Source organism: Panulirus ornatus, chromosome 50 (assembly GCF_036320965.1).
Source record: "Panulirus ornatus isolate Po-2019 chromosome 50, ASM3632096v1, whole genome shotgun sequence".
NCBI lineage: Eukaryota > Metazoa > Arthropoda > Malacostraca > Decapoda > Palinuridae > Panulirus > Panulirus ornatus.
This window is the reverse complement of record NC_092273.1, coordinates 27,921,696-27,936,758: the sequence shown is the minus strand read 5'-3', so window position 1 is coordinate 27,936,758 and position 15,063 is coordinate 27,921,696. Positions and strand designations below refer to the sequence as shown.

The window sequence follows — 15,063 nt, the reverse complement described above, 5'->3', positions numbered from 1 at the left end:
ATTATACTAGGCTGTGGTTATGATCGTATTCTGGACATAACTGTATTGAATATGGTTTGGATGAGACCAGTAGTTAGGTAGGACTTTTCCCAGAGATATCTGAGTTTTGAATTTGAAATCTAAACTCGCATATTCCACATTGACAAACTTTGGCCTTGCTTGGAAAGCACAACCCCCTTCCCTCGTACAACCCGCTCAGCAGTGATCACGCATCTTATATTTACGCCGGCCGACTTAAGCCTCGTCCATTTCGGTATTACAGGCTGGCATGTTCTACGATCATAATATTGCACGAGCACCACTTGAAGGAAAAATCAGTTGAAGATCGGTAGTTCATGCATCATAAATGTTTCTATCATACCTGGGAAGTGTAGTTTCAGACGGGTGTATTTGATGGCGAGGAGTTTCGACAGAAAGGGGAGGGCGGCTGTTTAATGCTTGTGTTCATAGTTTTTTATTCTTTCTGGAGCGAGGTGTATCGCATTAGGTATGGATTGCTGAAGGTCGAAGCTTTTCTGTATAGATGGAAGGGTCTAGTGGTGTTGCAAGGAACCGAGACTTTACCATTGTACTCAAAAGTATTGGTTTTCATTGTGCAGGTGTTGAATGTTTGCTGTTACGACAGCCGATGATGGTTGTGCTTTTTTTTTTTAAGCTTGAAGACAGTACTGCTTCATAGGGAACATTATATAGGTCGAGGTGAAGCCTATGTGAGGGCGTTTGGTTTGGTAGCCAGCTTTGAAATTGGTGTTGAGCACTTTCAAGTTGAAGTGTTGGTTGCCGGTGTGGAATCCTGATTTTGTACTGTACTTGAGGGAACGTGCTTAAAGTTTGTGATTGGGGTCATCAGATGGATCATAATTTTGGGATTTGATATTAATGGCAAGTGATATAGTGATAAAAGGGGTCAGTTAGGTGGTATGCAGGGCCTCAGACCTGGTATTCTGCTGGCAAATTTCCGGTTGTTTGCGATTTTGTGTAGCCAGAAGTTGTACGAGTACTTGTATTGCACTTGGGCCGTAGTTTTACGTGGAAGTATTAAAATATTTTGCAATGGCTGGGGCGTTACTAAGAGTGGTTGTCGTAACATTAGACAATTGTTGTGAGGTCCTAAATCATTCATTCGGGTTGCTACAGTTACTAAACTATGTAAGGTAGGCAGGAAGAGCTGACGAGAATGTATGCTTTGTGGTCAGAGTTCAAAGAAAGCAGTGGGAAAGCTTAAATTGAAACTCGTGTACGAAAATGACGTTCTCAAAGCTTTAGTTTTGTGGAAGGTTAATATTCAAGCAGTGCTGGTAGTAGTGCTTAAGGCACCCGTTTCAACTCCGAAGCGCAACTGTAAATAGGTGGTAAGAAGAACAGTAGAAATTGATAAACTTAGTTCTACGATTATTTGAGGACAGTAGTGGATGAGGTGGCGTTAAGTGGTTAGAAAGACGAATACATGAGTATTTTAGACGACAGTCGTGTAGAGCGTATGGCTGACTGTAACCTTGTCAGAGCGAGCTTGTCAAGTCTGGGCATATTTCAAATGTTAGCAATGACGATGTTTTACAATAATGGTATTTAGTGTATAGGGGTTGTGTATGGTGAGGTTAATGTAGACGAATCGACTTAATTTGTAAATGAAAGAAAAAGTACTTACGAAAATGTAGACAGTGGATCTATTGTACAAACCTGTGATTCAGATTTGCTGAAAAAGTAATGTTCACATTAACTGTAAAGTAAGTGGATTAATCCTTTGGTATATAGTTAATGGTGTATAATCTTTTCAGTCTCTGGAATTGTCATAATTGTGATATGTAAATCCTTTAATTTATATCAGAATAAATAATATGAATATTTAGTAGTTTTTGTACAACAAATTTCCGTAGTCTTTTTTTTTTGTGCATCGTTTTTCAGGAAGGATTTTTAACTGGTAATATGAAGTTTTACAAGCACTCGAATGACCTGACACGGCTAATAACGTAAGTTAAACTGGGTAATCAGAGGTCACGGTCGTTAATAAGAGGTTCACAAAACATTCCACATTCCAAGTATAGAAAAAGTGTTCGAAAATGGAAGTTTTGAAGCAAACTTCGTAGGAAAAACTTTAGTATCTAGTGAATTTGCAAGAATGAACACTTGACAATTAAGGGTAAGAGGAGGCAGATCTGATAAAGCCAAAGTGTTTGCCAGTAAGTGCTATAGGTTTGACTAACCAATCAATCTGATTGGTACAGTCCACTTGTGGATGTCTTGGTGGTTGTATATCTCGAGCTCATTATGTACTTGAAGGAACCTGGGACTCCACAATGAAGGTGGAGTCCATTTGGTGCGCAGTGGTATAAGTATGTCCTTGTTCAAGACTTAGTGGTCGCCAATTTCAGCGTAGTAACGCCATGATCACAATACGTCCCAGCTGGGGCTAGTTCGGAACTGGGGGTTTCGTGTACATTTCTGAATTTTCTGTATTAAAATCCTTAATGTTATACCAAGTTTAAGAGAGTATAAATAAAGCCTTCCACGTTGACAAATATGGTTTTATAACGAACCTTAAATGATTAATATTTTTTCATACTAAATCTATATTCAAATTGTCGCTTAAACTTCTTGAAAGTCTGGTAATTTTCTGCTGTACCTTCAAATGCAGTTTTAAACAATGAAAAAACATTCTTTTAAATACTACTATCGTGTCATCTCAAGTAAGACTATATAAAGCCTTTCATAATTGAGTCTACCACTTTATTAGCTAACCCTGGCAGTCAGGCTGGAGACTATAACCTGCAATGTCTCAACTTCACCTGCAGAACATTGCTTCAAGAACCGACCAGACAAACTCGCTTTGTAATATACAACGTAAATACATTCCATGAACTGACTATTCTCTTTGAACATAACATTGCTTTCAAACCCATACATTACTCAACACTTTGGTAGACAATGTTTGTGATACTGACAAAATCGAAATAATACTATTCAATGTTTTGGAAATTTTTTATTTATTCAAAATACATTTTCAATATGTCTGCTCGTCCTGAACTACACTTCCTGGCTCTGTCCTTGGCCACACCAGTAGAAGAAATCCCAAGGAACCTGTAAAACAAAAAAATTGTCAAAACTATTCTACATATATTCAAGACAACGAAATGCAACACTTCTGCTTTTGGTATTAATGTCACTGGCTTTGATTTACAGCAAATTTACGTTCGCGATTTAAACCTATATCTAAATATCAAAATTCTTCAAATGCTAGAAACGCTCATGTCTCCGTCCTTCTAACATACATAAATCCTCTAGCCACTGACCTGTACTCTGTAATCCCTTTGTTATGAATGCCACATACCGAAAATCCAGCCTACTTCGAAAATTCACCCTGAAAGTAAAAACATTATTGGAGACATTTTATAGCTGGACCCACATACCACTGAAGACCGCATCATAACCAGTATAATACTTCAATGCATTTGTGTGAAGCTCCTAAAGCATTTTTTCACCCATCGCTCTGACGCTGAACGAAAAGCTGCCACATCCAAGCACTTTAACCTTACCAAAACAAGATATCCTCTTCGTGCTAGGATGGGCTTGGAACAAAGTTCTTCGTATTGGCAATTAAGATTGTTACATGTGGTATAATCAGAGGGGTATAACGGGATTTTCAATATGCCACACGTGACGTCATTCTTAATTACTAATACTTTAATTTGTCCCCAAGCAGTTTCAAAGCCCATCCTAGCATTAGCCAAATCATTACGACGAGATTGACAAAAACAGTTTATGTACACACCCAGGTCAACCACCGCCATTTGACCCCCCCTTAATCACCCTCGCTCACAACGGTTATGGCCAGAAAGTGGACATTGGTTGGTGTGTACAGACTAGTGGTGGACGGTGGGACTCGTTGTGATACTAGGATTTCACTAAGTTTAGTATTGGCATCACCTGATGAGGTGGATTGTCTCCACGAAACATGTCATGCCACATGTATAGAAGATTTACATGTTGAATAAAGTTATATGAACTACTGAAGTGCGATTTCACCTAAATAACGTATCACGGGCTAGTGTGACATATATATATATATATATATATATATATATATATATATATATATATATATATATACCACCTAAACTTCCCAAAGTACTTTCACTTACCGATAACCGATATCATTTATCCTCTAATGGCTTTCCCATATAACGAAATCCTTTATCATTTCCTTAACATTTAACGTCATACGAAATAATTGCCCTTAATGTTATCAAATGCATTCATCTAAATCTATAAATGGATACATTTATGCCTGGTTTCTACTAGATATGCCACAATGTTTACCTACCCATATCACCAACCCTGAACATTCTTAGGCAAATAAAAACTCGCTATTATTTGACAGTGGCAGACAGCCTCGTCGTGAACCTGCTATCGTCCCGATCCGTCCAATGTTCAATTCTTACGTCAAAAATTTAGTTATACACTATATCAAAACTGGACCAAAGTTTGATGTGGCTATCCTTACTTCTAGTTTACTATCTGATACAACTATCGAATCTCCTTCAACGGGTATGATTTACGGCAAATTACCAATTTCAAGCGAAGCTCATCAGGAATAGCATGATTGCGTATCTATATCATCTTGATATTTCAAAATCATTTTGTGTAATTGTTCTAACAAGAACAATAGCTCCCGCTGCTGCACACCTAGACATTAACAGTGACAATACAAAGACAAAAATCAAATACCAAGTCCGTATATAACTCCAAAGTTTGATATACACAAATACCCGGAGCATCATTATGACATGCTATGAACTTTTACCCTATGTAGCTACTGATATACCGAACATTATTGCCATCTCAAACGTGGGTAGAGTGAGAATATACACTTGATGGTAGTTAGCAATATCCGAATATAAAGTATTAACGAAAGATCGCTTGTACAGGGGAGGTGGTGGAGTTTTGCAATACGTTGATAAGCAAACCCCTGTTGAAATAACCAAAGTAGACAAGACCAAATTGACATTACAAATTCAGAAGTAAACTACGTCTCTCCGTCATGTATAAACCTCGTAAGCAAAAAGACGATAAGATGTTATACAATGAAATCAAAACTACAGTAAACAGAGAAGGGTATAACAGTAAGAGACCAACAGTCCAGACAAACTAGAACACGTTAACAGGTAACAGAGGGAACGAAGAGTAACGGAACTGATTGAAGACGCTTCTCTAGAAAAGTTAATCAAACACATTCTTGATCCTGTCCTCACCAGTGACCCAAACTTAACTCTTGCGAAGTAGGAGAGTTTGTCAAACAGCGATCATAATTTGATTAGAAAAATTTACATTATCAAATTACATACTCCAGATTCCAAGCGGGCAAATTTTGAAAAAAAATTCCAAGAATCAATTAGACAAAACATATATGAAATGTGGAATTTCAAAACCACATTACTCATTGAAAAACATTACACGACTCACAAAGAGAACTTGCAATGATTCAAAACCATGAATGAATAGGAAAACAGAAGGTCTTGTTCGCCGAAAGAAAAATTCAAATCAATGGGAACCGATGAAAATCGCCAGTAATAAATCAAAATATAGAGTGTAAGAAGTTCATAAGACAGTAAACGCGACGAAAAAAATTCTTAGAAACTATATAATCCTAAGGAATTCTTCAAACATACAAAACAAAGGAAGACATTAAAAGAAGGAATTGGACCATCACGAAACGAACACAACTAGTGAAAAGGAAATGGCTACCATACGAAATTCTTTTAACTCCGTATTCACAATGGAAGAAATCTAATACATCAACCAATGAAAATGTTTCAAGGATCTGATGGAGGTGGAAGTTAAGAGAAGTGAGCTGTGATGTAATAGAATACTTGAACCAATTATATCCTGATAGATACAACGGCCCAGATAACTTTGTTACAAGATTTTTAAAAGAGGTCGAGACATTTGATATACCCCATAAAGATATTGAAGACTATATTATACTTAATCGCCCTCTCCCGCGTCAGCGAGGTAGCGCAAGGAAACATCCTAGGAATGGCCCAACCCGCCTATATACATTTCAACGTATGTCTATATATACATACGTATATACACATGCACATATACTTGCTACCTTCACCCATTCCCGTCGCAACCCCACAACACAAAATGCCCCTCCCCACCCTATCCCAACGAGGTAGCGCCAGATAAAGAAATGCCACATTAGTTCACACTCATTCTAGCTGTCATGTGTAATGCACCGAAACCACAGCTCCCTTTCCACATCTAGGACCCACAACTTTCCATGGTTTACCCCAGACATTTCACATGCCCTGGTTCAATCCACCTGACAGCACGTCGACCCCGGTATACCACATGGTTCCGATTCCTTGCACGCATTTCACCCTCCTGGATGTTCAGGCCCCGATCGCTTAAAATCTTTCACTCCATCCTTCCACCTATGACATATATCCTGTCAATCCTCTCATTCTCTCCATGTGACCAAACCATTTCAGTGCACCCTCTTCTGCTCTCTCAACCATGCTTTATTACCACACATCTCACCCTTTCATTCCTTACTCGATCAAACCTCCTCACCACAATGTCCTTAAACATCTCATTTCCAACACATCCTCCACCTCCGCACAACCCTATCTATAGAACACGCCTCGCAACCATATAACGTTGTTGGAACCACTATTCCTTCAAACATACCCATTTTTGTTCTCCGAGATGATGCTCTCGCCTTCCACACATTCTTCAACACACCCAGAATCTTCGCCCCCTCCCCCAACCTGTGACCCGCTTCCGCTTCCATGGTTCCATCCGCTAAATTCACTACCAGATATCAAACACTTCACTTTCTCCAGTTTTTCTCCCAATTGACTTGTCCCTCAATCCTACTGTACCTAATAACCTTCCTCTTGTTCATTTACTCTCAGCTTTCTTCTTTCACACTACCAAACTCAGTCACCATCTTATGCAGTTTCTCACCCAAATCAGCCACCAGCACAATCAGCGAACAACTGACACTTTCCAAGCCTTCTCATCAACAGACCGCAAACTTTCCCCTACCCAAAACTCTTGCATTCATCTCCCTAACAACCCCATACAAATTAACCATGGAGACATCACGCACCCCTGCCGCAAACAGACATTCACTGGGAACCAATCACTTTCCTCTCTTCCTATTCGTACATGCCTTGCATCCTTGATAAAAACTTTTCACTGCTTCCAGCAACTTACCTTCCAACCCATATACTCAATACCTTCCACAGAGCATCTCTATCAACTATCATATGTATTCTCCAGATCCATATATGCTACATACAACATTTGTTTTTCTAAGTATTTCTCATACATTCTTCAAAGCAAACACCTGATCCACACATCTACCACTTCTGAAACCACACTGCTCTTCCCCAATCGATGCTTTGTACATGCCTTCACCCTCTCAATACCCACCCATACAATTTTCCAGGAAAACTCAAACATACCTAATTTGAACACTCATCTTTATCCCCTTTGCCTTTGTACAATGGCACTATGTATGCAATCCGCCAATCCTCAGGCACTTCTCCATAAGCCACACATATATTGAGTATCCTCACCAACCAGTCAACATTCACCCCCTTTTTAATAAATTCCGCTGCAATACCATCCAAACCCGCCGCCTTGCCGGCTTTAATCTTCCGCAAAGCTTTCACTACCTCTTCTGTTTACCAAAACATTCTCCGACACACTTCTCACACCACCTCGACCAAAACACCCTGTATCTGCCACTATCAAACATTCAACCAACCTTCAAAATACTCATTCCATTTCCTCATCACTACTTGTTATTACCTCCATTAGCCCCTTTTACCAATGTTCCCATTTGTTTTCGTTTTACGCACTTTATTTACCTCCTTCCAAAACATTTTTATTCTCCCTAAAATATAACGATACTCTCAAAAACTCATTTGTATATGATATATATATATATATATATATATATATATATATATATATATATATATATATATATACAAATCTTCACCTTAGCCTCCACAAGATAATGATCAGACATCCCTCCAGTTGCACCTCTCAGCACATTAACATCCAAAAGTCTCTCTTTCGCGCGCCTGTCAATTAACACAATCCAATAACGCTCTCTGACCATCTCTCCTACTTACATAAGTATACTTATGTATATCTCGCTTTTTAAACCAGGTATTCCCTGTGAATACCTGTGAATGTTGGGGTGAAGAGGGTGGTGAGAGTAAGTGAGCTTGGGAAGGAGACTTGTGGGAGGAAGTACCAGGAGAGACTGAGTACAGAATGGAAAAAGGCGAGAACAATGGAAGTAAGGGGAGTGGGGGAGGAATGGGATGTATTTAGGGAATCAGTGATGGATTGCGCAAAAGATGCTTGTGGCATGAGAAGAGTGGGAGGTGGGTTGATTAGAAAGGGTAGTGAGTGGTGGGATGAAGTAAGAGTATTAGTGAAAGAGAAGAGAGAGGCATTTGGACGATTTTTGCAGGGAAAAAATTGCAGTTGAGTGGGAGACGTATAAAAGAAAGAGACAGGAGGTCAAGAGAAAGGTGCAAGAGGTGAAAAAAGGGCAAATGAGAGTTGGGGTGAGAGAGTATCATTAAATTTTAGGGAGAATAAAAAGATGTTCTGGAAGGAGGTAAATAAAGTGCGTAAGACAAGGGAGCAAATGGGAACTTCAGTGAAGGGCGCAAATGGGGAGGTGATAAGTAGTGGTGATGTGAGAAGGAGATGGAGTGAGTATTTTGAAGGTTTGTTGAATGTGTTTGATGATAGAGTGGCAGATATAGGGTGTTTTGGTCGAGGTGGTGTGCAAAGTGAGAGGGTTAGGGAAAATGATTTGGTAAACAGAGAAGAGGTAGTAAAAGCTTTGCGGAAGATGAAAGCCGGCAAGGCAGCAGGTTTGGATGGTATTGCAGTGGAATTTATTAAAAAAGGGGGTGACTGTATTGTTGACTGGTTGGTAAGGTTATTTAATGTATGTATGACTCACGGTGAGGTGCCTGAGGATTGGCGGAATGCGTGCATAGTGCCATTGTACAAAGGCAAAGGGGATAAGAGTGCTCAAATTACAGAGGTATAAGTTTGTTGAGTATTCCTGGTAAATTATATGGGAGGGTATTGATTGAGAGGGTGAAGGCATGTACAGAGCATCAGATTGGGGAAGAGCAGTGTGGTTTCAGAAGTGGTAGAGGATGTGTGGATCAGGTGTTTGCTTTGAAGAATGTATGTGAGAAATACTTAGAAAAGCAAATGGATTTGTATGTAGCATTTATGGATCTGGAGAAGGCATATGATAGAGTTGATAGAGATGCTCTGTGGAAGGTATTAAGAATATATGGTGTGGGAGGAAAGTTGTTAGAAGCAGTGAAAAGTTTTTATCGAGGATGTAAGGCATGTGTACGTGTAGGAAGAGAGGAAAGTGATTGGTTCTCAGTGAATGTAGGTTTGCGGCAGGGGTGTGTGATGTCTCCATGGTTGTTTAATTTGTTTATAGATGGGGTTGTTAGGGAGGTGAATGCAAGAGTTTTGGAAAGAGGGGCAAGTATGAAGTCTGTTGGGGATGAGAGAGCTTGGGAAGCGAGTCAGTTGTTCGCTGATGATACAGCGCTGGTGGCTGATTCATGTGAGAAACTGCAGAAGCTGGTGACCGAGTTTGGTAAAGTGTGTGAAAGAAGAAAGTTAAGAGTAAATGTGAATAAGAGCAAAGTTATTAGGTACAGTAGGGTTGAGGGTCAAGTCAATTGGGAGGCGAGTTTGAATGGAGAAAAACTGGAGGAAGTGAAGTGTTTTAGATATCTGGGAGTGGATCTGGCAGCTGATGGAACCATGGAAGCGGAAGTGGATCATAGGGTGAGGGAGGGGGCGAAAATTTTGGGAGCCTTGAAAAATGTGTGGAAGTCGAGAACATTATCTCGGAAAGCAAAAATGGGTATGTTTGAAGGAATAGTGGTTCCAACAATGTTGTATGGTTGCGAGGCGTGGGCTATGGATAGACTTGTGCGCAGGAGGATGGATGTGCTGGAAATGAGATGTTTGAGGACAATGTGTGGTGTGAGGTGGTTTGATCGAGTAAGTAACGTAAGGGTAAGAGAGATGTGTGGAAATAAAAAGAGCGTGGTTGAGAGAGCAGAAGAGGGTGTTTTGAAATGGTTTGGGCACATGGAGAGAATGAGTGAGGAAAGATTGACCAAGAGGATATATGTGTCGGAGGTGGAGGGAACGAGGAGAAGAGGGAGACCAAATTGGAGGTGGAAAGATGGAGTGAAAAAGATTTTGTGTGATCGGGGCCTGAACATGCAGGAGGGTGAAAGGAGGGCAAGGAATAGAGTGAATTGGAGCGATGTGGTATACAGGGGTTGACGTGCTGTCAGTGGAGTGAATCGAGGCATGTGAAGCGTCTGGGGTAAACCATGGAAAGCTGTGTAGGTATGTATATTTGCGTGTGTGGACGTGTGTATGTACATGTGTATGGGGGGGGGGGGGGTTGGGCCATTTCTTTCGTCTGTTTCCTTGCGCTACCTCGCAAACGCGGGAGACAGCGACAAAGTATAAAAAAAAAAAAAAAAAAATTATATATATATATATATACACAAGCAATATCCAAAGACAACCATGACGTAGAAATGACCTAAGAAGCCATCTATATTCCAGGTATTTGCGCCACTCAGCTAATGCTCTGTTTATACTGCCGCATTGCAATTCTTAGCTTCGATACATACTGCTGTATAAAATATTTCCATTTGCATTGGTGCAAACTGGTTTTATCAAAGTACTATGATATCTAGGATATCCTAGGCTGAGTAATGCTTATCAACGGGTTGTGAAAGGATTTCCAACCATTCAATACGTAGTGCACAGACCTTCCACCCTCATGAGCAACAACAATGCGAGGCAACACAGAGCGGGACACTGGGGTCGTTTCGAGCCTCAAAACTACTCGAATATCTTGAATATTTGCAAACCAATCCTCCTAACAGTAATGCGTGATCCCTTAAATCAAAATTACTGATGAATATTTCTTTCTCGCTACATTGTGGACCACAGCAAATATGAGAAAACATGTAAAATAACTGCGAACCCAAGCCTTCCACATCGATCACCTACGAACAGAAGGTTATCCAATACAAGGCATATCCAAAGACAACCAAGACGACGTAGGAATTATCTAAAAGCTGCTATCTATATTTTCAAGTATCTGCGGGTCTTCAAAGGTGATTATCATATTCACTGGCGCCACTCAGCAGATACCATCATAAATACATCGTCAGCTTTGTTTATACTGCCGCATTGAAATCTCTTTAGCTTCGTAAAAATACTTCTATTTACATCAATGTAAATTTGTTATATCTCAAATTTGCTTTGAAATTCGAATTTGCTTTGAAATTAGAATCGAATTTAACCTAACTGCCTCTGTTGTACGCGACCCTGCAGGCAAATTTAGAGGAGTGTAAATGCGCGCCAGTTATTCTTCCCTAACAAGATATTCCCAGCAGGATGCGAACACGAGATACCCAGGGTATCATTGCCAACCTAACGAGGGAACACATCACCCACTTTCACCAAGCCACATTGATGTACAGATCCCGTTCACTTAAAACTTATCCAATGCAGCACAAAAATATTAAAAGTGCCTATCCTGCAGAAAATAATTTATCCAATGCAGCAAAAAAATTAAACAAAGTGCCCAGCCTGCACAGAATAATCTAAGTTTTCTTGGGCATATAAAACTACTTTTTACGAGTAGATTAATTCATAAATGATTACCATACGGATTATATCCCAGAACATGATTACCATACGGATTATACCCCAGAACATGATTACCATATGGATTATACCCCAGAACATGATTACCATATGGATTATACCCCAGAACATGATTACCATACGGATTATACCCCACAATTACTGTGTATTATAACCCCAACAGCGAAAACGCAAGGTTTAGGATCTCAAAGACGTATGACTTCACTTATCCATTTACGAAAGAATGTTGAGATTCCAGTTTACCTCCACCGCTTCAACCTTTATCAATTGATCATTTCAGGTATATGATCTAGAACTTAGAACACAAAGTAGCCAAATTTGGAGCATTATATTCTTGACTGCAATGATAAACTAGTCATAAATAGGTAGGCGTGAGAGTGGAAAAAAAAAATTACGAAATTCCCAAACAAGATTTCTTTTTTAGTGGAAATCTACCAACATTGTGGTCTGCTGCAGGGCAGTGTGGAATGGCTCAAGAATCTAGACATTTGAAGCTCATGTTTAGCAACAGGTGTGTGGTGCCTTTCAACTATAATACTGGTGAGCCACAATGTACATTTGTACATTGGGAAGGGTTTGTCACAGGTAACAAAGTTCCACCTACTTACGTTAATCCAGACTTTTCACCTGTCTTCGTAATCCTTAATTATCCCCTTATCTAATAACGTAAAATCTATAATACCCCAAATCTGGCGCCGTTATTAATACTACAAAATCGAAAGCCAAGCCATACGAAGCTTAAGCTTAACCAATTCTAGTTCACAAAGTCGTAATGGACGCTTAAGCGCGTCAGCTTTAACACAACTGTACTCAAAAGATTATCAAATATCCCTACATGTACACGTCAACCCTAGATTACAGTCTACAAAGTACAACACGGAACACGTATGAACTATGGAATTAACCAAATTAGACAAGCAATTTTCCAATCTACAGTAATTGGTATATTTTAGTTTCGTTAAATGTCGCAATCATATACCGCAGAAATCTCAGATTACCGTAGATAATTTATAGATAAAAGATTTGTCAACTTTCATTGATGCGCAACAGTTTACAGATACAAATTAATGAGCCAAACGTAATATACTTTTTTTTTCATTTGCTGTTAAACCTTGAACACGACAGCCTCAACTTAAACCTTATATTCAAATTATCAAACAAGGAAATAACAGACACCGTAAAGTAAAACTAACGCAGAGTTAATGTCAATTTGTATCAATATACGATAACCACAATAAATCTACCATTAAATTGACTAACATTTAAAACTGCTAAAAACAGTGTTGACTTAATGTACATAAACGTATTGTAACTACTATAGTACGTTACTAATGGTCGTTAACCTTTTACAACTACAATAGTACAATTCTACATAATGACCGAAGTTTAGATACCGAAACGAGTTAATACCTTTACGCGTGCACATCGTCCTCTTCCCTACAGCCTAGTTTTCCCTGCCACAAACTATGTAAGGTTTAAACTGGTGGTGTTTATGCCCTAACACCCCAGAACCAATATACCGTAGTCTTGCATAGACACATCGATAAAACACTTCCACCAACATCACTAGTGTTCAACACTGTGGCGACAATTGCTAGATACCTGATCCACCAAGACAAAACAGTATACTATACGAACAGTTGAACTATATGAAATCGTGGCTGTACAACGAACTTCAAATCCAAACTAAGAAAACATGAAATTCTCACTGCCAAAATGCTTTGGCATTTCTGGCCAATTACCACAACCTCAAACAAAATTCCCAGATAAACTTATTCGTCCTCAGAATTCCTCTTAAGTTACATACTAAAACTCACGTACAACACCTCACCTAATACCAAACCTGTATACAATACCCCATCACCATCCTCGCGGTCCTGAGCTAGGCTTGAAGTGGAGGGGCCGGTTGCCGGTGACTGTGGCCCGTCCAACCCTTGGTATTGCCAGAGGTGATGTAATTACCCAAATAGATACCTCATTTAGCACGATATTACTTACTTAAGATAATGATCTTGATCAGGAGTTCTTATAGTCGATACTTAGGTTCAATGTTTTAGTTTGATTCGAATCCTACGTAAAGGTTTAAGTAGGTTTTTGAATAGGCTACGACTCGATGTTGGCAACTCTCTAAGGTAATTAAAGGTTCAAATGTTGTTCGTCGTGTACGTAATCAACATATTTTTGTCCAGTAGATTCAGTGAAAAATTCACATATCGATGTATATATTTTTGACTTTATTAAGTTGATGGATATAGTGACATGTCATGAAATGGTATGACAAACCAGCAAATGACAGTGTTTGACAGCTATTGTTCACCCACTTCTAAACACTTCCTAATGATTTTGATTTTGATACGTAGAAAATGAAGCGATAAGGAAACTTCTGCTAAGGCCTGGATTTCGGTAATTCAAGAAAATCAAATTAATCCAGCATTTTCCTTTCATAATTCTGACCACGAAAATTCATGTGCGCTCTCTCTCTCTCTCTCTCTCTCTCTCTCTCTCTCTCTCTCTCTCTCTCTCTCTCTCTCTCTCTCTCTCCGTCTACACATCTCCCTGACCCAATTATGTACCTCGTATCGACTGACTTCGGTCTGATCTAAACAGATATAACAGTAGTATATCACACTGATTCCCCCCTGTACTGGTGCTTGAGTCTACTATCAGTAAGGGTTACATTTTCATACATGTATCGTGTTCAAGGTGCCTTCATGACTAAGTTTTAGGTCGCGTAGAAACTCTAGATTCTACACTCTACTTGCCCAGGACGCTCGTTACTTACCTACGTTTTTTTTATTATTATTATTATTATACTTTGTCGCTGTCTCCCGCGTTAGCGAGGTAGCGCAAGGAAACAGACGAAAGAATGCCCCAACCCACTCACATACACATGTGTATACGTACACGTCCACACGCACATTTACATACCTATACACTTAACGTACAAATACATATACATACACAGACATATACATACACAGACATATACAAATATACACATGTACATAATTCATACTATCTGCCCTCATTCATTCCCGTCGCCACCCCGCCACACATGAAATGACACCCCCATTCCCCCGCACGCGCGCGAGGTAGCTCTAGGAAAAGACAACAAAGCCCACGTTCGTCCACACTCATTCTCTAGCTGTCATGTTTAATGCACCGAAACCACAGCTCCCTTTCCACATCCAGGCTCCACAAAACTTTCCATGGTTTACCCCAGACGCTTCACATGCCCTGATTCAATCCATTGACAGCACATCGACCCCGGTATACCACATC

At 39.6% G+C, this 15,063-nt stretch overlaps 1 long non-coding RNA gene across 1 annotated transcript; it reads right to left on the bottom strand.

Annotated features, from left to right (window-relative positions):
• Positions 1-2,965: 2,965 nt before the first annotated feature.
• On the bottom strand, positions 2,966-13,707 carry LOC139764462 (uncharacterized). The gene is made up of 3 exons (XR_011716380.1): positions 13,613-13,707; positions 3,291-3,358; positions 2,966-3,078 (listed from the first exon to the last, which is right to left on the bottom strand). It is a non-coding gene; the product is annotated as an uncharacterized lncRNA (long non-coding RNA).
• Between the last annotated feature and the right edge of the window lie 1,356 nt (positions 13,708-15,063).